This window comes from Acanthochromis polyacanthus, chromosome 1, assembly GCF_021347895.1.
Source record: "Acanthochromis polyacanthus isolate Apoly-LR-REF ecotype Palm Island chromosome 1, KAUST_Apoly_ChrSc, whole genome shotgun sequence".
Classification (NCBI taxonomy): domain Eukaryota; kingdom Metazoa; phylum Chordata; class Actinopteri; family Pomacentridae; genus Acanthochromis; species Acanthochromis polyacanthus.
Window position 1 is genome coordinate 6,471,614 of NC_067113.1, and position 23,772 is coordinate 6,495,385.

At 41.4% G+C, this 23,772-nt stretch overlaps 1 non-coding gene across 1 annotated transcript; it reads left to right on the forward strand.

Annotated features, from left to right (window-relative positions):
- The first annotated feature begins 18,882 nt into the window (after positions 1 to 18,882).
- Positions 18,883 to 18,954, forward strand: trnap-ugg (transfer RNA proline (anticodon UGG)). Its single transcript has one exon. It is a non-coding gene; the product is annotated as a tRNA-Pro (tRNA).
- The last annotated feature ends 4,818 nt before the right edge of the window (positions 18,955 to 23,772 follow it).

Consider the following 23,772-nt stretch of genomic DNA (forward strand, 5'->3'; position numbering starts at 1 on the left):
ATATTATATATTATATAATATATCCTGATTAGGTAAAAACTCATGCGGCATTCTTCCAAGTGACTTACATTTTAATGTATTTGGTTAATTATCAACACATAGAAAACATTCACAAAAACACCTCATTTCTACATCACAGACTATCTGTAATGGGTGCTAATATACACTCACCAGCCACTTTATCAGGTACACCTGTTCAATTGATTGTTAACACAAATAGTTAATCGGTCAATCACATGGCAGCAACTCAGTGCATTTAGACACATAGACATGGTCAAGACAACTTACTGAAGTTCAAACCGAGCATCAGAATGGAAAAGAAAGATGATTTAAGTGACTTTAAATGCAACATGGTTGAGTATTTCAGAAACTGCTGATCTACTGAGATTGTCACACTCTCGAGGGTTTACAGAGAATGGTCCGAGCAAAAGAAAATATCCAGTGAGCGGCAGTTGTGTGGATGAAAAAGCCTTGTTGATGTGAGAGGTCAGAGGAGAATGGGCAGACTGGTTGGAGATGATAGAAAGGCAACAGTAAGTCAAATAACCCCTTGTTACGACCAAGGAATGCAGAATACAATCTCTGATCTACAACATCTTGAAGAAGATGGGCTACAGCAGCAGAAAACCACAGCGGGTACCACTTCTATCAGCTACAAACAGGAAACTAAGGCTACAATTCACACAGGCTCACCAAAACTGGACAATAGAAGATTGGAAAAACGTTGCCTGGTCTGATGAGTCTTCATTTCTGCTCCGACCTTCAAATGGTCAGAATTTAGCATAAACAACATGAAAGCATGGATTCATCCTGCCTTGTATCAGTGGTTCAGGTTGGTTGTGTAATTATAAGGGTGATATTTTCTTGGCATACTTTGGGCCTCTTAGTACCAACTGAGCATTGTTCAGATGCCACAGCCTACCTGAGTATTGTTGCTAACCATGTCCATCCCTTTATGACTACAGTAGATCCATCTTTTAAAGGCTGCTTCCAGCAGGATATGGCACCTTTTTACAAAGCTCAAATCATCTCAAGCTGGTTTCTTGAACATGACAATCAGTTTACAGTACTCCAACGGCCTCCACAGTCACCAGATCTCAATCCAACAGAGTACTTTTGGGATGTGATGGAATGGGAGACCGGAACCGACAAATCTGCAATTGTGTGATGCTATCGTGTCGATATGGATCAAAATCTCTGAGGAATGTTTCCAACACCTTGTTGAAAGTATGCCACGAAAAATTAAGGCAGTTCTGAAGGCAAAAGGGGGTCCAATCTTTTACTAGCAAGGCGTACCTAATAAAGTGGCCGATGAGTGTACAGTATAGTGACATTACATCATGCTTTGCATCAGGGGATACCTGATACAACAGCTCAGTTATATTGTACATACACATGCTGTCAGGGTCCTCTCCTCACCCTATTCCTGCCTGGCATCCCAAATACCCCATCCTATCTGTCTACCTCCTTTGTCTCTCCCTCTCTTGCTCTCCCCTCCATCTCCCTCCTTTGTCTCTCCCTCTCTTGCTCTCCTCTCCCTCTGCTCTCTCCTCAGCGCTGCACCTGAGTGGAGAGTGGCTTCACAGCTGCCTTCACTCAGGTGATTACCCACCTCTCCCAGGTTTGTTAAACCAGACTCTGCAGTCAGTTTGCTCTCTAGCCACTCTGATTCTCTCTGCATCCTCAGAGATAAGCAATTCTAACACATATTTCTGCTCTCTTCTCCATTAGAAGACCCAGCTGTCCGGAACCCTGTCTGATCTGCCAGTGTCCCCGAAATCCCTCCGAACCCCTCCTGGACTCCGTCGGCACCAAGCCATCCTCCTTGGACCCCCTACTCAGGCCGTTTCCTGGATCCTCCAGCCAGTCTCCAGCTTCGGCCCGTCTCTGGCTCCAAGTGGCTCCTTTTCCCCTCCGGCGTTCCCCCCACTAGACCACGAGACGTCAGCCGCCGGCTGGCCCATCCACCATCACGGCCCCCCGGACCGGCAGTGCCTGACGTTTCCCACGCCGCCTACGGCAATGTTAGCTGATATCTCTCTATGATGCTTTGTCATCTTAAAGTAGAATATCACTTGATAATAAGAAAATATATGCAAAAATAATTAATCATTCTGTAATTTCTGCAAACTCTTCATAACTTTATTCCAGCACAAGCTCTAGAATGTGAATATTTAGAAGCATGTACAACCAAAAATCTGCCAAATGTGACTTAACATTTTCATTGGTCAGACAGTGTGAGTGGTATTTCAGCCCGATCTCACGAGGATTCGTGAAACTGTCACGTAAGTTTTAGTTTCGGTTTCGTGCGCACCAACACGATTTCGTCATGTTTTTCGTGCCGCTCACCACGAAATGCGCACCAATGTATTTTAAACGGCGGACTTTTCGTGCCACTCAGAACGTATTTCAAAAGAATGTGTATATTATATTTTTAATGTAAAACCGTGGCGAATCCAACGCTATATTTTGCATGACATCGTCCCTAAACATAACCCTAACCATAACCCTAACCATAATCCTAACCATAACCTAACCATAAGCCGGTGGTACACTTACCAATTTGCATAGGAATTTCAAGAATGTCCGGCGGCCGCAAACGCGATCACACAAGCAGTATACGCCGATGGACAGCTTAGATCGTCATGAATCCGCCGGTATAAACCACTTTCAGATGTGATTACCACAGCGAAAAACATTTCGTGGTGAGCGGCACGAAAAACATGACGAAATCGTGTTGGTGCGCACGAAACCGAAACTAAAACTTACGTGACAGTTTCACGAATCCCCGTGAGACCGGGTTGGGTATTTAGCAGGTCTACCTCAGGTCAAGACGTTAGTCTACAGGTAGGAGTGACAGAAAATATCACAGGTTCAGGCAGGTTAGATCAAACAGTGACAAAGCAGCAGGTCTGTGTTATAAATAATTTATGTTGTGTGCAGCAGGTTCTGCTATGATTAGGCTGCTAGTCCTCTTTGTCATCCCCTCTCTGTCTCTCTGTTTCTAACACATCCAGTACCAGAGGCTACAAGTTCTCTTATGCCCTTTTGCTGTTTGCCACTTGTGACGTCACTGTGTGTTTCCTCATTACTTTAATACACAATTATTAAAAAAATACAGTGCCGTACTCCGCCAAGGCTGCTCAGTCGTTGCATCATTTCCGACCGATGAAATCTTTAATAAAAAAAATTATTTCATGGTGGACACAGGCGTGTTTTCTGCATGTGTACGATACATACGGATACCGTAATCACATGATCTAAGCATGTAGTGGGCAGCGGGAATTAATGGGACTTGGAAACACCCCCACAATTTAATCAATTGTTCCTCGTATCATTTCCAATTGAAGTCCTGATAAATTCGCAGTGGTTGATTTGTAGTAGGATCACAATCCTGTGATCGTCAGCAGACAACTGATGTAGCATTCACTTGTTGTCATGGTTACAGTGACGCCGTGATGCTATCTCACAGTGATACAGAAATGTTTAACCAATCCGTAGATCCAGACTATAGGCCACATCACTGCCAATATCTAATCACTTGGTCCTTGTGTCATTTCTGACCGTCCCTGAAAATTTCTTCCAAATCCATTGGTCTGTTTTAGAGTGATGTTGCTGACAGACAGACAGACAGACAGGCAGATATACACCAATTGTCACATAACTCAGCCGTGTTACAACAACAGCAACAATAATAATAATAATAATGGGCTGCACAGTGGATTCGTGGTTGGCACCGTCGCCTTACACGTAGAAGATCTCTGGTTCGCATCCTGACCTGGGATCTTTCCCAATACTCATGAGGATTAAGCAGTGTACAGTTAATAAAAATACCTTGATTTAGTGCATGCTGGACTATTTCTCAGACTGGTGTGATTTATTCCTCTGCTCCTCTCTTCCTATCTGCTGCTTTGTTTTGACTTTCAGGTGTTTCTGTTGCTTGTGGCTGGTCTTAAGTTTTAAGTTTGAGTCGCTGCCGTTTGCAGTTCTGCAGCTTGATGGCATCTCGGTACAAGATGACTGTACATGAGATGTATTCAGAAAATTTGTTACTGCTAGTTTAGCTAAACTAGTTTTTACTATTTGCCTTATTGGAGACAGTAGTAAAGCACAAAGTTTGTCTTTGTTGGTGTTGCTACATTCTGCTAATGATGTTTATGTTTATTTGCCTTTTCCCTGCTGTTACATTTTATCACATCTCATTTCACATCCCAGCAGGACTCCAACAGTGCTGTAATGTTTTTGTGACAGACAAAATCCTACTCCTTCAATGCAGATATAATGTCTGGGACATCAGGTGCTTTTGTTTCATTTGGAGGAGGTAGGTCAGTAGCCCCCTAGATTTATGACCACAGCTGACTAGTCAGTAGCAAACCCACATCTACTTCCTGCTGTTAGCTCCACATTCACTGTCAATATAGGTCATTCAAAAGTTTGGGGTCAACCAGACAGTTTCATGTTCTCCATGAAAACTCACACTTTTACCCATGTTCTGGTGTGATTTCGCAAGGGTTTTCTAATCATCAGTTAGCCTTTCAACACCATTAGCTAACACAGTGTAGCATTAGAACACAGGAGTGATGGTTGCTGGAAATGTTATTCTGTACCCCTATAGAGATATTCCATTAAAAATTTCCAACTAGAATAGTCATTTAACACAAAAGCAATGTGTAGACTGTATTTCTGATCAATTTACTGTTGTCTTCATTGAAAAAATGCTTTTATTTCAAAATTAAGGACATTTCTAAGTGGCCCCAAACCTTTGAACGGTAGTGTATGTCAGGCCTACACTGCATCAAACCTGAACACTATATTTCCTATAATGCATCTCAGGTATGTCTTTCAGTGGACCCACTTTTCGGTACAAATGATCTGTGAAGAATTTAAGTCTCTGAAACCCTGAAAGAAAGTCACTTTAGGAAATCTTACTGTGTTCTCAAGCTGAATATTACTGCATGTGATGTGTTTTACAGACAAATCCAACAAGCAACTAAAACATTTTAACACTAAAACCCAAAATAAGGCGACACCATCTTTTTCAAATTTGACAAGTTATTGCGTTTGTGGCTTTACTAATCTTACTACCCCTGTGTAGATATTCTATTAAAAATCATCAGTTTCCAGCTAGAATAGTCATTTACCACATTAACTATGTCTGGAAAGGATTTCTGATTCATTTAATGTTATCTTCACTGAATAAAACTGCTTTTAAGGCTTTTCTGTGTGTATTCTAAGCCTGTTGCATTGTCTTTCTGTGGGAGAGGAGCTAGCAGTTTACTGCATGATGTTTTTTCTCTTTTGTTATTGTAAGAATAAGCAGTGATTATTTTGAATATATCACAGAGTGTCACTGCATCTCTTGATAACAACACAATGCAGAAGTCCAGCAGGTACATTTATTATTCAGCATCAACTGGCACAGTGCGAACTTTAGGGTGCACCTAAATCATGTACTGATGCACATAAACGAAAAAGAGCAACTAGTGTAAGAAGTAACTGTGGAGCAGCAGGTAGGAACAGCTGTACTGCAGTTTGAGGCACTAAAACAGCACAGCATCTTAGTATCGCCATCTTTAATGTTTGTTAGCTTTATCACTGGCCTTTTAGTGCTTTGCTACTTTCTCATCAGCTTTACGAGATTACAATCAATTTCCCTTTAATTACCTCTGTGGTTTTAACCATTTCTGCTCCCTCAGCACAAACACATTCACTCACAATGGAGGACGTTCTCCTGAGTGCAAGGGAAAAAAGTGCACTTTCTGAGGCTGAACTATCATCAGAAAATTAATGTCATATTCAGTGTGAGCTGTAATCAGATCTCGAGGCAGAAATCGATTTAATCCAAGCACACATGACAGTGACAGGACAGAGAGGGAGGGGAGGAAAAAGCAGGTTCAGGAAATGAGAGCTGCTGCATGTGAACACTGCATTCATAGGAGTGTGTAGCACTTAATTCTGAAGGAATATTTGAGCTGTGTGTATATTGGTGGATGTCCTTTGTGTAATGAATAAAAACTGAACTCACAGAGGTGCACAGCTCAGTACATAACATGCTCTCAGCTGGAAACCAAGCAAATTCATTTGTAATGATTAAATTACACAATATCTCTGTGCAACCACCTGACTCAGCCTCAGCAGGCTCAAACATCCCAGAAACTCAGTGTTTAATTTCAGGGGAAGTGGCCATGCTAGGATTTCAGCTATTGATATTTGAAGGGCACTGGTCTACAAATACACACGTGGACAAAATAGTTGGTACCCCTCAGTTAAAGAAGGAAAAACCCACAATTCTCACTGGAATCACTTGAAACTCACAAAAGTAACAATAAATAAAAATTTATTGAAAATTAAATAATCAAAAACAGCCATTACTTTTGAATTGTTGATTAACATAATTATTTAAAAAAACAAACTAATGAAACAGGCCTGGACAAAAATGATGGTACCTCTATAAAAGATTGAAAACTATTTGACCAGAGTGACATGATTAACTCAGGTGTGTCATTTAATTGACATCACAGGTGTTTCCAAACTCATAATCAGTCAGTCTGCCTATTTAAAGCGAGACAAGTAGTCACCCTGCTGTTTGGTGAAAAGGTGTGTACCACACTGAACATGGACAACAGAAAGCGAAGGAGAGAATTGTCCCAGGACATCCGAAAAAAAATTATAGACAAACATCTTAAAGGTAAAGGCTATAAGACCATCTCTAAACAGCTTGAAGTTCCTGTGACAACAGTGGCTCATATTATTCAGAAGTTCAAGACCCACGGGACAGTAGCCAACCTCCCTGGACGTGGCCGCAAGAGGAAAATTGATGACAAATTGAAGAGACGGATCGTTGGAATTGTATCCAAAGAGCCCAGAGCAACCTCCAAAGAAATTAAAGATGAACTCCAAGGCCAAGGTACATCAGTGTCAGATCGCACCATTCGTCGTTGTTTGAGCCAAAGTGGACTTCATGGGAGACGACCAAGGAGGACACCACTGCTGAAAAAAACTCATAAAAAAGCCAGACTGGAATTTGCAAAAATGCATGTTGACAAGCCACAAAGCTTCTGGGAGAATGTCCTTTGGACAGATGAGACCAAACTGGAGCTTTTTGGTAAGGCACATCAACTCTATGTTCATAGACTCAAAAACCAAGCATACGAAGAAAAGAACACTGTCCCTACGGTGAAACATGGAGGAGGCTCAGTAATGTTTTGGGGCTGCTTTGCTGCATCTGGCACAGGGTCTCTTGAAAGTGTGCAAGGTACGATGAAATCTGAAGACTATCAAGGCATTCTGGAGAGAAATGTGCTGCCTAGTGTCAGAAAGCTTGGTCTCAGTCGCAGGTCATGGGTCTTCCAACAGGACAACGATCCAAAACACACAGCCAAAAACACCCAAGAATGGCTGAGAGAAAAGCGTTGGACTATTCTAAAGTGGCCTTCTATGAGCCCAGATCTGAATCCCATTGAACATATGTGGAAGGAGCTGAAACATGCCATTTGGAGAAGACACCCATCAAACCTGAGACAACTGGAGCTGTTTGCTCATGAGGAGTGGGCCAAAATACCTGTTGACAGCTGCAGAACGCTCATTGACAAATACAGAAATCGTTTAATTGCAGTGATTGCCTCAAAAGGTTGTGCAACAAAATATTAAGTTATGGGTACCATCATTTTTGTCCAGCCCTATTTCATTAGTTTGTTTTTTTAAATAATTATGTTAATCAACAATTCAAAAGTGATGGCTGATTTTGATTATTTAATTTTCAATAAATTTTTATTTATTGTTACTTTTGTGAGTTTCAAGTGATTTCAGTGAGAATTGTGGGTTTTTCCTTCTTTAACTGAGGGGTACCAACAATTTTGTCCACGTGTGTACAATCATTTTACACTCTTCTGACATATCACAAGGAATAAATATTGTCAGCACGTTGCTGCTTGTGAGCAATTATACTCTAATGTCTCAGACATTAGGATCAGATTTTCTGATTGATTTTTTTGTTCCAGTGCTGTCGGGAAGATGAAAAAGAAGTAGAATGACAATGAAATCTAAACAAAATGGAAAAGTTGAAAAATGGGGCTGAATAATCAAACTTCTGTTCATGCACTACTGTTCAGAAGTTTGGGGTCACTTGGAAATGTCCTTATTTTTGAAAGAAAATAGTTTTTTTTTCAATGAAGTTAACATTAAATGAGCCAGAAATCCAACGTAGACATTGTTAATGTGGTGAATGACTATTCTAGCTGGAAATGGCTGATTTTTAATGGAATATCTCCACAGGGATACAGAGGAACATTTCCAGCAACCATCACTCCTGTGTTCTAATGCTACATTGTGTTAGCTAATGGTGTTAAAAGGCTCATTGATGATTAGAAAACCCTTGTGAAGTTATGTTAGCACATAAAAGTGTGAGTTTTCATGGAAAACATGAAATTGTCTGGATGACCCCAAGGCTTGAAATGACAGTGTAGATGGTTTCTCAAAGTCAGAGGGTACCATTGTTCAGTTAGTGAAGTGAAATTATTGCTACATCTCTACTGAGGTCTGTTAGAATTTGATCTGCTTTCTGCCAGCTTCCAAGGTACATACTATTGACCATAAAAATCCTTATTCGCCTGTATGCAGTTGTCTAAATAATATCGCCAGAAAATCAGCATCTAAAATTTGCATTGCACAGCCCCCTGCTATAAAGTACAGAAACAGCCCCATACATTGTGTTATATAATGGTGTTAAAAGGCTAATTGATGATTAGAAAACCCTTGTGCAATTATGTTAGTATACGAATAAAAGTGTGAGTTTTCCTGACAGTGAATGTGGAGCTAACAGCAGGGATTAGACATGGGTTCAGCTGCATTCATAATTCTAGGGGACTGCTGACCAGCCTCCTCCAGACAACCTGGGTGATGCTATGACAGCAAAGAACAATTTTTTTCCATATGAGAATACACTTGGGGTTCATACGTGTATACCATGAAAGTGTTGCAAAATCACGTTTTCCCACATGAAAAGTGCATGTATGTTTTTTTTAGGGTGAACTTTTACAGGTAATATGTTATCATGTGGTTTCATGTGTTTTACTTGTAATGAAATACTTTTCCCACCAATGCCTGTACTGTAGATCTAGAAGCAGGGCCGGAGTGGGACTCATTTTCAGCCTCAGACCGGCCCACTTTAGATCACGACCTATTACTATTAAAATCATGTAATTCTAGCCTTGTCTTGTAATTCAGTGTGTTTTTCTAAAATATTTCCAATTCAGGGCAAGTAAGGGTTGCTTCACAGTGAGGATTTATTCCAACATGAGTGCACATCTCCAACATTATTCTTTACAACAATATCAGAATCTATGTTCTGTTCAAATAAGTGTTCAAGGATATCCAAACCTTAAAAATGAAATAAGAGGAAATAAAATTATTACATTTAAAAAATTAAAAAACAAAATAAAAGGTGTTGCACTTTCTAAAAACACTATCATCTCTTTTTCCTCTGCAAGGAAACAGTTCCATCACAACTTAAATTTCACAAATATGAGAACATCAGTTAAAGGGTTAATCTCCAGCACTATTCTTTACAACATCACAATGTCCTTTTTTGCAATATCAAATATCAAGCAAATTAGTGTTCACAGATATCTAATCCTCATGAATAAATAATAATTATTGCACTGTTGTCTGCAAGTTTGTTATTCACAGTATAACATAACTTGCTTAAGAAATTTTAAAAATGCTTTGATTTTCATTTTATATTTACAATAAAAAGAAAATAAAATCAGTAAGAGACAGAAACGAAGAAAGGTCAGTTTTTTCATTTTCTGAGACTGGAAGTGGTCATCAGCAAGTGTGGAGCCAAACAGAGTACGGCGCATAGACTGTATATATGTATATATGTGTATATATATATATACACACACACACATATATATATATATATATATATATATATATACATACATATGGCATGCCGTTTAGGAAATTATATATATAATGAAAGTCTATATATATATAATGAAAGTCGATATATATATAATGAAAGTTGACATATATATAATGAAAGTCGATATATATATAATGAAAGTTGATATATATATATATATATAATGAAAGTTGATATATATATATATATATATATATATCGACTTTCATTATATATATATATCAAGTTTCATTATATATATATCGACTTTCATTATATATATATCAAGTTTCATTATATATATATCGACTTTCATCATATATATATATATATCGACTTTCATTATATATATATCAACTTTCATTATATATATATCGACTTTCATTATATATATATCGACTTTCATTATATATATATCAACTTTCATTATATATATGTCAAGTTTCATTATATATATATATATCGACTTTCATTATATATATAATTTCCTAAACGGCATGCCATATATGTATATGTGTATGCATATATATATGTGTGTGTGTATGTGTGTGTGTGTATATATATGTATATATATTGTTGGTTACACTATGTTTTTTATTCTCTCTGTTGTTTTATTCTTTTATTTTTGCGAAGCACTTTGTGTTGCATTTTAAATGGATGAAAGGTGCTATATAAATAAAGTTTGATTTGATTTGATTTGATTTGATTTGATCTAACCCAGTCTTCTGCATCCTCTTCTCTCACACCAACTACCTTCATGTCCTCTTTAACCATATCCAAAAACCTCCTCTTTGGTTTTCCTCTAGACCTCCTGCCTGGCAGTGGGAAACTCAGCATCCTTCTACCAATATATTCACTCTCTCTCCTCTGGACATGTCCGAACCATCTCAGTCTGGCCTCTCTGACTTTATCTCCAAAGCCTCTAACATGTGCTGTCCCTCTGATGTATTCATTCCTGATCCTATCCATCCTGGTCACTCCCAAAGAGAACCTCAGCATCTTCAGTTCTGCTACCTCCAGCTCTGCCTCCTGTCTTTTCCTCAGGGACACTGTCTCCAGACCAAACAACATGGCTGGTCTCACCACAGTTTTGTAAAGCTTTCCTTTCATTTTAGCTGAAACTCTTCTATCACACATCACACCTGACACTTTTCTCCAGCCGTTCCAGCCTGTCTGTACACGCTTCTTCACCTCTTTTCCACACTCTCCATTGATCTGTACTGTTGACCCTAAGTACTTAAAATCCTCCACCTTCTTGATCTCTTCTCCCTGTAACCTCACTCTTCCACTTGGGTCCCTCTCATTCACATACAGATACTCCGTCTTGCTGCGGCTAACCTTCATTCCTCTCCTTTCCAGGGCAAACCTCCACGCCTCTAGCTTCTCCTCCACCTGTTCCCTGCTCTCACTACAGATCACAATGTCATCTGCAAACATCATAGTCCATGGAGACTCCTGTCTAACCTCGTCTGTCATCCTGTCCATCATCATAGCAAACAAGAAGGGGCTCAGAGCTGATCCCTGATGTAGTCCCACCTTCACCTTGAACTCCTCTGTCACACCTACAGCACACCTCACCACTGTCTTACAGTCCTCATACATGTCCTGCACCACTCTAACATACTTCTCTGCCACTCCAGACTTCCTCATAGAAAACCACAGTTCCTCTCTGGGCACCCTGTCATAAGCTTTCTCCAGATCTACAAAGACACAATGCAGCTCCTTCTGACCTTCTCTGTACTTCTCTATCAACATCCTCAAAGCAAATATTGCATCTGTTGTACTCTTTCTTGGCATGAAACCATACTGCTGCTCACAGATGTTCACCTCTGCCCTTAGCCTAGCTTCAACTACTCTTTCCCATAGCTTCATCGTGTGGCTCATCAGCTTTATTCCTCTGTAGTTGCCACAACTCTGCACATCTCCCTTGTTCTTAAAGATGGGCACCAGCACACTTCTCCTCCATTCCTCGGGCATCTTCTCACTATCTAAGATCCTGTTGAACAACCCAGTCAGAAAATCTACTGCTACCTCTCCGAGACACTTCCATACTTCCACAGGTATATCATCAGGACCAAGTGCCTTTCCACTCTTCATCCTCTTCAATGCCCTCCTCACTTCATCCTTTAGTAATCTTTGCTACTTCCTGGTCCACAACAGTCACCTCTTCCACTCTTCGTTCTCTCTCATTTTCCTCATTCATCAACTCTTCAAAGTACTCTTTCCATCTTCCCATCACACTATTGACACCTGTCAACACACTTCCATCCTTATCCTTTATCACCCTAACCTGCTGCATGTCCTTCCCATCTCTGTCTCTCTGCCTTGCCAACCTGTACAGATCAGTCTCTCCCTCCTTACTGTCCAACCTAGTGTAGCACCCCAGCACCGCTAATTTGAGACTACACTTACTGCGAAGAAGTGGTGATAATTTAGAGTACTGGGATGTTTGGGTTCGTGCTACTAAAGGCAGTTACTCTGACTTCAAACTCTGTACCTCCATCCACCATTAGTCCATACTAATTTGGAATGACTGACCCCAACAGCTTGACGGTAAGTAAACAAAATAAAACACTTTAATTAAACTTTGTAGTCCAAAGGAAAAACAGAAGACTCCTGATGATCGCAGACAGCCGTTCCTCAGCTCCCCGCAGCAATGTCTGTCCCCCGCGGTCAGCAGAATCCAACGCCAGCAGCCCGCAGACTCCCGATGATCGCAGACAGCCGTAACCATTAAGGCCATAACCATTTTGTTTACAGAAGAAATGAACATGAATGAGCCATTTTAATATCTTGGTTAACTCCAATAACTTTAGTTGAATCGATTTTTACAGTAAATTCTAATGACTTTTTATATCATCAGAATAATTAAATGCCCTATTTTTTAATGGGGCTACACTAGCATACAAGTCATCTTAAGCCCCTTGTTTGGCCTTTGCCACCTCTACTTTTACCTTACGCTGCATCTCCCTGTACTCCTGTCTACTCTCTTCAGTCCTCTCAGTGTCCCACTTCTTCTTAGCTAACCTCTTTCTCTGGATCCACTCCTGCACCTCCTCATTCCACCACCAAGTTTCCTTATCTCCTTTCCTTCCAGATGACACACCAAATACTCTCCGATCTGTCTCCCTGATCACATCTGCTGTAGTTGTCCAGTCATCTGGAAGCACCTCCTGACCATCCAAAGCCTGTCTCAACTATTTCCTGAAAGTCATACAACACTCTTCCTTTTTCAGCTTCCACCATTTGGTCCTCTGCTCTGCCTTTGCCCTCTTCATCTTCTTCACCACCAGGGTCATCCTACCCACCACCATCCTATGCTGTCTGGCTACACTCTCACCTACCACTACTTTGCAGTCACTGATCTCCTTCAGATTACACCGTCTACACAAGATGTAGTCTACCTGTGTGCTCCTACCTCCACTCTTATAGGTCACCCTATGTTCCTGCCTCTTCTGGAAGAAAGTATTCACTACAGCCATTTCCATCCTTTTTGCAAAGTCAACCACCATCTGTCCTTCTGCGTTCCTCTCCTGGATACCAAACCTGCCCATGACCTCCTCATCATCTCTGTTTCCTGCACCAACATGTCCATTGAAGTCTGCACCAATGACAACTCTCTCACTTCTAGGGATGCTCTGCATCACTTCATCAAGGTCCAACCAGAATTTCTCCTTCTCCTCCAGCTCACATCCTACCTGTGGAGCATACCCACTAACAACATTGAACATCACACCTTCGATTTCTAGCTTCAGGCTCATCACTCGATCTGACACTCTTTTTACCTCCAGGACATTCCTAACAAACTCCTCCTTCAAGATAACTCCTACTCTGTTTCTCTTCCTATCTACACCATGACAGAACAACTTGAACCCTGCTCCTAAACTTCTAGCTTTACTACCTTTCCACCTGGTCTCCTGGACACACAGTATGTCCACCTTCCTCCTCTGCATCATGTCAACCAGCTCTCTACCTTTTCCTGTCATAGTTCTAACATTCAAAGTCCCTACTCTCAGTCCTAGACTCTTGGTGTTCCTCTTCTCTCTCTTCCTACGAACATACCTTCCTCCCCTCCTTCTTCGACCAACAGTTGTCCATTTTCCACCGGCACCGATGGCGGTCGTTGTTAACCCGGGTCTCGACCGATCCGGTATGGAAGTCATACATTTGATTCGCATGTTTGATTTGGCCAAAGTTTAACGTCGGATGCCCTTCCTGCCACAATATTTATCCGGGCTTGGGACCGGCACAATAAGACACTGGCTTGTGTCCCCTTGCGGCTACATTGACAGTCGATGCATAATGAGCGAGAAACGTGGGAATCTATACAGGTGTACATGGTGTTTTGATTATTTATGCATAAATTATATTATTTTATTGTTCACATCACATTTCACTGTTCAATACACTGTCTATCATTTTATCCATTTGTTTGTTAAATCCATATTTTTAGATCAAAATGCACTGTGTCCACCTGAGTGGACATGTAAATATATTTTTATAAAAATGAGTTAAAAAAAACACAAAGTTCAGACCTTGTTTTTCATGCCTAAAGATGAATAAAAAATAATTAGTAAAAAAAAATCCTAACTGAAGTTATCATAATTCATGCTTGAAAGGGTTAATGTAAGGTTTAGAAAACCTAAATGTGATTAAAACAGTCAGGTTAAGGTTCTGTGTTATCAGTAGTCCTGAATATCTGCTGAGTCTCTGAAGTTAAACTGGAGAAAACAGTAAATCTACTCTCTAGTCATTAACATTGTTTAATTCACATGATGTAGTATGTATTCCTTCAGTGTAGATTGGAAAAATATACTCCCAGAATACGTTCAAAGTAATGATGAACGCTACAGTTATTACATTTAAATTGCAGCACAGATAAGCTGAAGAATGAAATCCTCTCCTCTAAAGCTAAAGTGACTTCAGGCCTATCTGTCTTTCAGTGCTTGGAAAATATATATGACAGGAAATCTTTCCAGGGATACTTTAAAATGAACCTCTGCTGCTGATGCTGATGCTGATGCTGTGATGTCTGTCTTCATCTCAGGTGTCTCATGTTCAGTGTGAGGATCTTCTGAGTGAAGCCAACAAAAGGAAAACCTCATCTGGACGTGAAGAAGGAGACTGAATGGACGACATCCTCAGTGAGCCACTTCCTATTTAGCTTTCACTTACAGAAGGACAGACCAAGTTTTTAAGCAGTTTATTATTCTCTGTTCAGCAGACAGGTGCTCTGCTTTGGAGTGTGACGATGTCGTCGGTGATGTGGAGACTGAAGTTTCACCCACAGCGTGCTTTAGGACACCCGGGTCGGATTTGATGTTTGAAATACAGACCGATAGCTCAGATTTAAAGGTCTGTAGTTCCGTTTTAAAGGATGTTAAATTTTCACTCAAAGCTGCCAGGAGCTGGGTCTTTAAAATCACCGTTGTCTCGTTACAGAGTGAAAGTAGCAGTTCCTCCTTAACGTCAGAGATTGCAGCATCTGAGGGCCTCTTCAAAAGAAGATGTAGTTGATGAAGATGTTCTGGAGCAGGAGCAGGAGCAGAAAGACCACGACCAAGCAGCCTTGAGATCTTAGGCAGCGTCTCCTTCAGGTAGGTGTCAACGGTGTTAGTCTGTGGTAATCCCGTCAAAAAACAAAACTGAAAAAAATCTAGATTATAAATCAGCATGTAACCAAAGCACTGTGTGTATAACGCCATAGTATAGGATGTAGTTCAGAAAATGTCAAAGTACAGTATACATTTCAAGAATAACAGAGTATGGCCTGTAGTTCATAGTATAGCATGTCAGCAAAAAAAAACAAAACAAAACATAGATTATTATGTGGTTCAAAAAGCGCAAAATGATAGGATGTTGTGTAAAATTGTCATGTATGCAGGGCCGGCTCTCCCTATACGCGAATTAAGCGGGTGCTTAGGGCCCCGCCGCCACTAGGGGGCCCCCGAATTGACTGTGTCTGATGGTCTGACCCACAGACTGCCATCTAACATTACTTGCTTCGGACTAACCTGGCAACCACCCAACACGCGTTGTAAGTTCAGTGATTCAGTGATTGGGCGGCAGCCGCATCCCCAGACATGTCAAGGCACTTTTTTCAGCCGTTACAACAGCTAAACCCGTTATTAGCATCCAGTAACGTGTTTTCCCGAGCCGTCTTTGAATGCACCATGAGCGCATGCTAACGCAGGTGTTCCACAGGAGACGTGCTGCTGTGCTGAGCAGTGCTGAACGTGCCTCTGGAGTAATGTTTAGCAAACCAGCCAGAGCCAGCAAGACGCAAAAAACTTTACACAGTTTTTTCCCAAACAAACCGTGTAAGTTGTGTGACCTTGTTGGATGCAAACAATGTTGGACTTGTTAGCTAAATGATGACAAGGTAAAACGTGGCAATATATCAATATGTTAAGCTAGTTAACAATAATTTAAATGTTGCTGCCTCTGTTACATTACTGCTAATTAGTTTATTCTTGGAATAAACCCAGTCCTCTTTAATTTCTGGGCAGAAGATGTGCTCACAATTGCTCTCCATGTATTTAAGTCTTTTGGTCCCAAAAGAGGAGAGTCAGGGAGGAGAAAAAAGAATAGGCTATCTATGGTATAAATTTACAACTATTTTTTACTCCTTCTCTTTCTAATTCTATCTCATAATTTTGATTTTCAGATTTTTTAATGATTATTTCCATAACAAAGAGCAGAGTCAGGCAGGAGATGGACCAGAGGCGGCGGCCAGCAGTAATGTTGACCATGCAGGGTCTGCAGAGGTGAAAAAAAAATATAAGTGGCTGAGAAAAAAATATATATCTATGGGTTAAAGTGATTTTGAGGTTAAATTCTACTGCAATTTTTACTCTTCCTAATGCTATTTCAGAATTTTTCTTACCACATTTTTTAATGTTTATTGCCATAACAGAAAGAGCAGAGTCAGGGAGGAGATGGATCAGAGGCCAGCAGCAGGGACAATGATGTAGGGTCTTTACAGGTAAGGAGAGATTATAACTTCCTGAAAATAAGATATCTATTGCAGGGAGAAACCAGGCAGTACTGATCATTTCATGTTCAGTGTTTGGCACCTTTGGCTACTCGTCCAGTAGATGTTCAAGGGACATTGTTGTCAACTTAACTAGAGTTTGGCCACTAAACCTTTAGATTTTATAATTTAAAGTTTTACACTTTATAGTTTAAAGAACTAGCCTAGTTGGTCCCCTGGTATTGCACTGTGGCTGTTAGGGATTATGTGGTTCTTTAGCCACTAAGGACGGTGCAATTAAATGTAAGAGAATGATAAATCGCTCTGAAAAATTTGTCCCCCTCACTTCTGAGATGGTGGTTACGCCCATGCCTGTCTTTATTCCAGTAAAACATAAATCATCATGGTAACATATCAATTTAAACTGGCTTATTAGAAAACTACGGGAAAAATACAGGAAAGAAAAAATAAACCAGCAGTCAGTTGGTGACTCCATGCTTCGTGCGTAAGTTAGGCTACTGTGACACCATGGCACCGTTTCAAACTTGATCGATTACACTGGTCTGGAGAAGCCACAGATGGAAAAGCAGTAGCACTAGAGATAGCATCATGGCTCCAAAAAGGAAGTTCAGGAGTGGGCTGAATATTTGCTGTTAATCATGTGCATTTGTGTTTTAACCCAATTACAAGCTGTGCACGTGATTTGGTAGTTGCCCTGTGCATGTTTTGGGGCCACAAAAAAAATCTTGCTTAGGGCCACCAAAGTCCTAGGGCCAGCCCTGCATGTATGATATGCGGTTCAAAAAAATGTCATAGTGCAGTGTATTGTCAAAATAGTATGTTATTCAAGAAAACATCAGAGTATAAGAGGTGGTCTAAAAAATGCCATAGAATAATATTTCATTGCACAAGTAAAAGCATAATAATTTTTAAAACTGTTCAAATTGTTGTGATGTTGCTAAAAAATAAAAAACTACAACAAAAAAATGTCATAGTAATATGTCAATTAAAAAAAGCCTATAGTATAGCAGGTCGTCCAAAAAACATCATTATAGCAGGTCGCTCTAAAAACGTCATAGTGTAGCCATAGACTGTATATAAAGATGGACGTAGCGCCTGGCTCCAAAAATGAAGCCTACCCGGAAGTGTCAAAAACTTGCAATATCACACCGTCTGCTAGGGTTGGCTCCAAAAAGCTCTGGCTCCATACACCCCAATTCATCACAGGAAAAACTAAAATTTGATAGACTGGTTTTCAACTGGCTGCACTGTGGCATAGTGGTTAGCACTTTCGCCTTGCAGAATGTATATATCATGGTAGAGACTGCGATTTGGTAGAGTTGGAGTTTCTACCAGTAGAGATTGCAATTGGAGTCTCTACCAGTAGAGATTGCGATCGCAATCTCTACCAGTAGAAACTCCAATCCTACCAGTAGAGATTTGTCAGGGCTAAGGTTAGACTTTTAAGGTTAGGGTCAGGGCAGGGGTTAGATTAAAAGGTCAGGGTCAGTTAAGGTTAGGGTCAGGGGTCAGGGCAGGGGTCAGATTTAAAGTTCCATCTCTACTGGTAGAGATTACAATCGCAAACTCTACTGGTAGAGACTCCAATCGCAATCTCTACTGGTAGAGATTACAATCGCAAATTCTACTGGTAGAGACTCCAATCGCAATCTCTACTGGTAGAAACTCCAATTCTACCAAATTGCAGTCTCTACCCTGACATATATATATTATATTTTTTTAAACCAACAGACAAAGTCATATGACAACAACTAGTGAATCTCCTTTCAGGCAAAGGTTTATACCAAACTTTGAAATATCAGAACAAAATGTGTTCAAGAGATATTCAAAGAATATATTGGCCTTGACTTTTCCTTTTCTCCATTCAAACAGATGTAAAGTTCCCTTTGTTCACTTTTGCCACATCACCACATTTCCCAGTTTGAGGTCCAGTTACAGTTCCTAGGAGGACAGAAATGCAGATGTGTAGAGCTGTTTATGTGGCTCGTTGGTCTAGGGGTATGATTCTCGCTTTGGGTGTGAGAGGTCCCGGGTTCAAATCCCGGACGAGCCCCTCTTTAACCTCTGAAGCTCACAGAAATCTAAACATAACAATTAAGTTCAAGTGAAAACCTGAAGTCGCTGAGTTTTCCAACAGTGCTGTGACAAAAATAGCAATTCATGTCATAGCTAGTCAGATTCACAGGAGCTTGTACAGAAGAATCTAATCTACATAAAATCAAAATGGATTTGAACATGATACCAACAAGAAGTCACCTGTAACTGTACTGACATTTGACCACCAAGTGTGGAGCCCCAAGTCCCCACGTTTCAACAGATCCATTATACAGGGATGGGAATTTTCCGCGGATCCGCGGATTTCATCTCAAGGATCCCCTGATTTCCGAGGATGCTTCCGCGGATTTCATCTCAAGGATCCCCTGATTTCCGCGGATGCTTCCGCGGATTTCATTTCAAGTTTGAACACTTTATTGTCGCTGATACTCCCGCAATATGGTAATGACGGTAACAATAGCTTGTTAACGACGTTAACAAGCTGTAAACGGCCCAGCGATTGGAAGTTGCTGCGCGGCCGCGGCCCCCCCCCCCCCAAACAACTTTCCTCTGGAATCAGAACTTGCTGTTCCCATCCGTGATTATAGCACTTCGCTGCATGGAATTACAGATGTATGTGTTGGTCTTGGGGTATGATTCTCGCTTAAGGTGTGAGAGGTCCCGTGTTGAAATCCCGGACAAGCCCTTTGTGTCACCTCAAACCTTAACACAGGGGTGTCAAGCCTGCGGGCCAAAACTGGACTGACAGAGCATCCAGTCTGGCCCATTTCACAATCTGTAAAAATTACAGAGAAAAAAATGTGAATTTGAAACAATTTCTAGACCTTCACAAGTTATTTGGATCACACAGTAAAATACTATGTTCTTGTGTCCTTTTGTATCTACTTTTTGCCATTTGTATCTATTTTGTCTTGTTTGTGTTGTTTTTTGTTGTTCATAATCCATCCATTCTCTATACACTGCTTTATCCTCACTGGGGTCATGGGGGGTGCTGGAGCCGATCCCAGTTGACTCGGGCAAAGGCAGGGGACACCCTGGACAGGTTGCTAGTCTGTCGTAGGGCTACATATACAGACAAACAATCACACTCACACCTACGGACAGTTTAGACTAACCAATTAACCTCAGCATATTTTTGGACTGTGGGAGGAAGCCGGAGTACCCGGAGAAAACCCACGCATGCACAAGGAGAACATGCAAACTCCATGCAGAAAGATCCCAGGCTCACCCCCGGGATTTGAACCAGGGATCTTCTTGCTACAAGACGAAAGCACTAACCACTACTCACTGTGCAGCCCCAGGTTGTTCATAATGTTTTGTAAAAAGATAGTTGACTGATAGTTGACACGAAGCAAAAGCAGAGCTTAACATTGGTCAACAATGTTAAGATAAATGCAAGAAATAATGTTTGTCTTGTGACGTTGTCTGGTGAGGTTGAGACTTTTCTGAAATACACTCATAAGTCTAATTAACAGAATGCCATCACTGTAACAGAATAATGAACCTGTCAATGTTATGTATCCCATTTCTGAAATTGATTTAAAAATCTTCCACACACAGAAAACTAAGGTTGAAACTATGCCTATTTTTCAAGACTTTTGAATCCCAGTGTTGGATATAAGAATGTGTACACATCTGTGAGGCCAAACTTTCTTGGGTTCAGTGGTGTGTCTAACACAAAGCAAGATGAACATATATAATGCTCCACCAGAGGGCGCTGTTGGATCAGCAAAAGCATGCAGCTCCAAGCTGCCACATCACCACTTTGAACAGTTCAGCTGCAGCTCTTTGGAGCTCACAATTGCAGATGTGAACCACTATACATGTGGCTCGTTGGTCTAGGGGTATGATTCTCACTTAGGGTGCGAGAGATCCCGGATGAGCCCTCCTTTTAATATCTCAAGCTTACAAAAATCTACATATCACAATTAATTTCGACTGAAAACCTTAAATTGCATGGTTTCTCAACACAGTTGTGACAAAAGTGGCACAAACCTTGTCATAGGTAGCCATTTTCTCAGCAGCTTGCATTGAGAAACTTTGACCAGCTCCTGGCCTAAAGTAAAACCCGGGATGTGTTGCTTGCACAAATGTAAATTTTAAATTTTATTTCTCAGGAAAACAGAAATTTGCAGGGATTTAAAATGCAACATTATACTTCACACTCACACATTAGAATGTACTGAAAGGCCAGAACCTACTTGAACCTGTTACCAACAAGAAGTCAGCTGCTTACCCATACACACCTATAACCTGTAACTGTATACTATCCTTGCTTGGGTCTAAGTGAACATTTGAGTCAAATTTAAAGAAATCCTCTGAAGATTCCTGAGATTCCTATGATTTTCTTTCGGTGGAATTGGACAGTTGTGCAGACAGAGCACCCAAACACAAAATGCTACTGAAATATCAACAAAAAATCAGCTGTTCCATACCGACTACAGTATACCATATATACAACAAAAGATGTTCTTCTGTGCTGCATCTACCTCTGATATCGCAATAGTTTATCTATGATAACACTTAAATAACAACATAAAAAACACTTGGTCAACAAAAAGACAATAATAATAATTTATATGTTTTTCTTCAGATTGTAGTAATTACACCACTCATCACTACATACCCTTTTTTGTACTGTACTTGTATTTTTGTACTTGCTACTTCAGTATGTATGATTACATTTAGGTGATGAATGACTGCCTTTTGTACATAGGTTTATCACGGCACTCGGCAGAGACGTGATCTCAGACCGCAGAGAGGACAGATAGTTTGAGAAAGCAGTGATGGAAGTCATCTATGTCAAGTTGGAACAGCCATCTCTAAACAGACGGGGAGGTCAACAATACCATTTATAAAGCACTTATAATGCAGCGATAAGGTCTCTCTCCAGAAAGTTTCACTATCATTAACATATTGAGTCACTCTTGACATGGCAGATTCATGTCTGTTGTAAACTGGCAGATCCACCACCATGATTGCTGTCGTCATTGTTGGACCACCTGGATTCACAAACATTCCCACCTTGAAGTACATGAGTCCTGGATCATTCAGGGCCCATTAGGAATGTGAACTGAAGAACTGAAGCTACTTTAAAAGTCTGTAACTCCTCATCAGTCAGTTACAAGTGAAGAAGCCTCTTGGATGAGAGAATCTAAACTACAAGTCCAGTTGATTTCTGCTGAAGGTAAGGGGATTACCATGGATGACTGAAAATCTATACAGACATATGAAGTGCGGAGGTTCATATAAAGGGAACATATACAGCTGTCACCACAGTTCAACAGTTCAATTGCAGCATGTCGCTCCATGGAATTAAAGATGTGAATGACTGCATGTGTGGCTTGTTGGTCTAGGGGTATGATTCTTGCTTTGGGTGTGAGAGGTCCTGGGTTCAAATCTTGGATGAGCCCTCACTTTAACCTCTGAAGCTCACAGAAATCTAAAAATAACAACTGATGTCTCATGAAAACCTTAAGTTGTTGGGTTTTCCAACACAGCTGGGACAAAAGTAGCACCAATCTTGTCATAGCTAGTCAGATTACAAGTAGCTGGTACAAAGTAATCGAATCAAGACAAAAAACACAACATCAAAAAGAAGAGAGGTCTGAGGCACTCCCGAGTACCTAAAAGTCCTTTAATAACTCAAGGAGAAGGAAGGAAGGAAGGAATGGGGTCAGCCGGGATCTTTGTTTCTTGGGTGGTGGTGGTGGTAGGGGGTTGTTTTGGACCTCCTCCTCCTGCTTGCAGGGTAGCGGCGGCACAAGTGGGACAGTAGCAAATCACGCAGCCAGAACACACGTGAATCAGACACCGGTGGCAAACTGTGTTCGTCTTAACGTCTTTGCTCCTCGGGCAGACCAGGCACGTTTCTTTTTTTTCCTAAGGTCGACCAGAAGACGTAAGCGGTCTTTGTCTTCGCGGTCTCCTGCGAGCTGCGGGGGAGGTGGAGGTGGAGGCGGCGGCAAACACGCAGTCGTGGATATTTAGCGCCCTGGGGATGGTAGAGGATCGTCTCGTCGCATCCGACACGGGCTGGATCAGGGCTCTGCCCAGCCGTTCCAGATACAACCTTCGCTTGTTGAGTTTTCCACTCATCCACTCGGGGTGAAGTTCATGCCAAACGACAAAGGTGTTGTAGGCCGAGACGTCCACCATGTTGTGGAATAACGCCATGGGCCAGCGACATGTTTTTCTTCTACAGCTGTAGGTGGCCGTGACCTTGTCGAGGTTGTCCACCCCTCCCTTGGTACGATTGTACTTGAGAACGGCGGCGGTTTTCCCTCTTCCTCTTCCTCTTCCTCTTCCTCCTCCTCTTCCTCCTCCTCCTCCTCCTCCTGCGAGCCCGGGTGGATCGGCGGCGGCGGCGGCGGGGGCAGGAGGGACGACGATGACGTTCTGATCCGTGGTGAGAATGAGGATGTTTTTGTTCTTCTTGGCCACGTATGATATCAGTCCGAGCCGAGGGCCTCCTCCTCCTCCTCCTCCTCCTCCTCCTCCTCCTCCTCCCGGCTCCGTGGAGGTCGCGACCATCAAGGAGGACACCTCCCTGCCTTTGCAATCGCGCATTTCCGGCGATATTTCAGGTGTGTTGCGCCGAAGGATGGCGAGGATGGCGAGTCCTCGTTCCCTGAATAGGCGGACTGCTAGCCGGTGCGAGGTGAAAAAGTTGTCGCACGTACCTGTCCGACCTGGACCCAGCCCCCGCGTTAGGTCCATGATGATGCGACAAGCCAGGTTCTTCTCAGGCGGACAAAGTTTGTCGGGCTTTCCCAGGTACGATTGCATCTGCCACGCGTAGCTGGACTTGGCATCG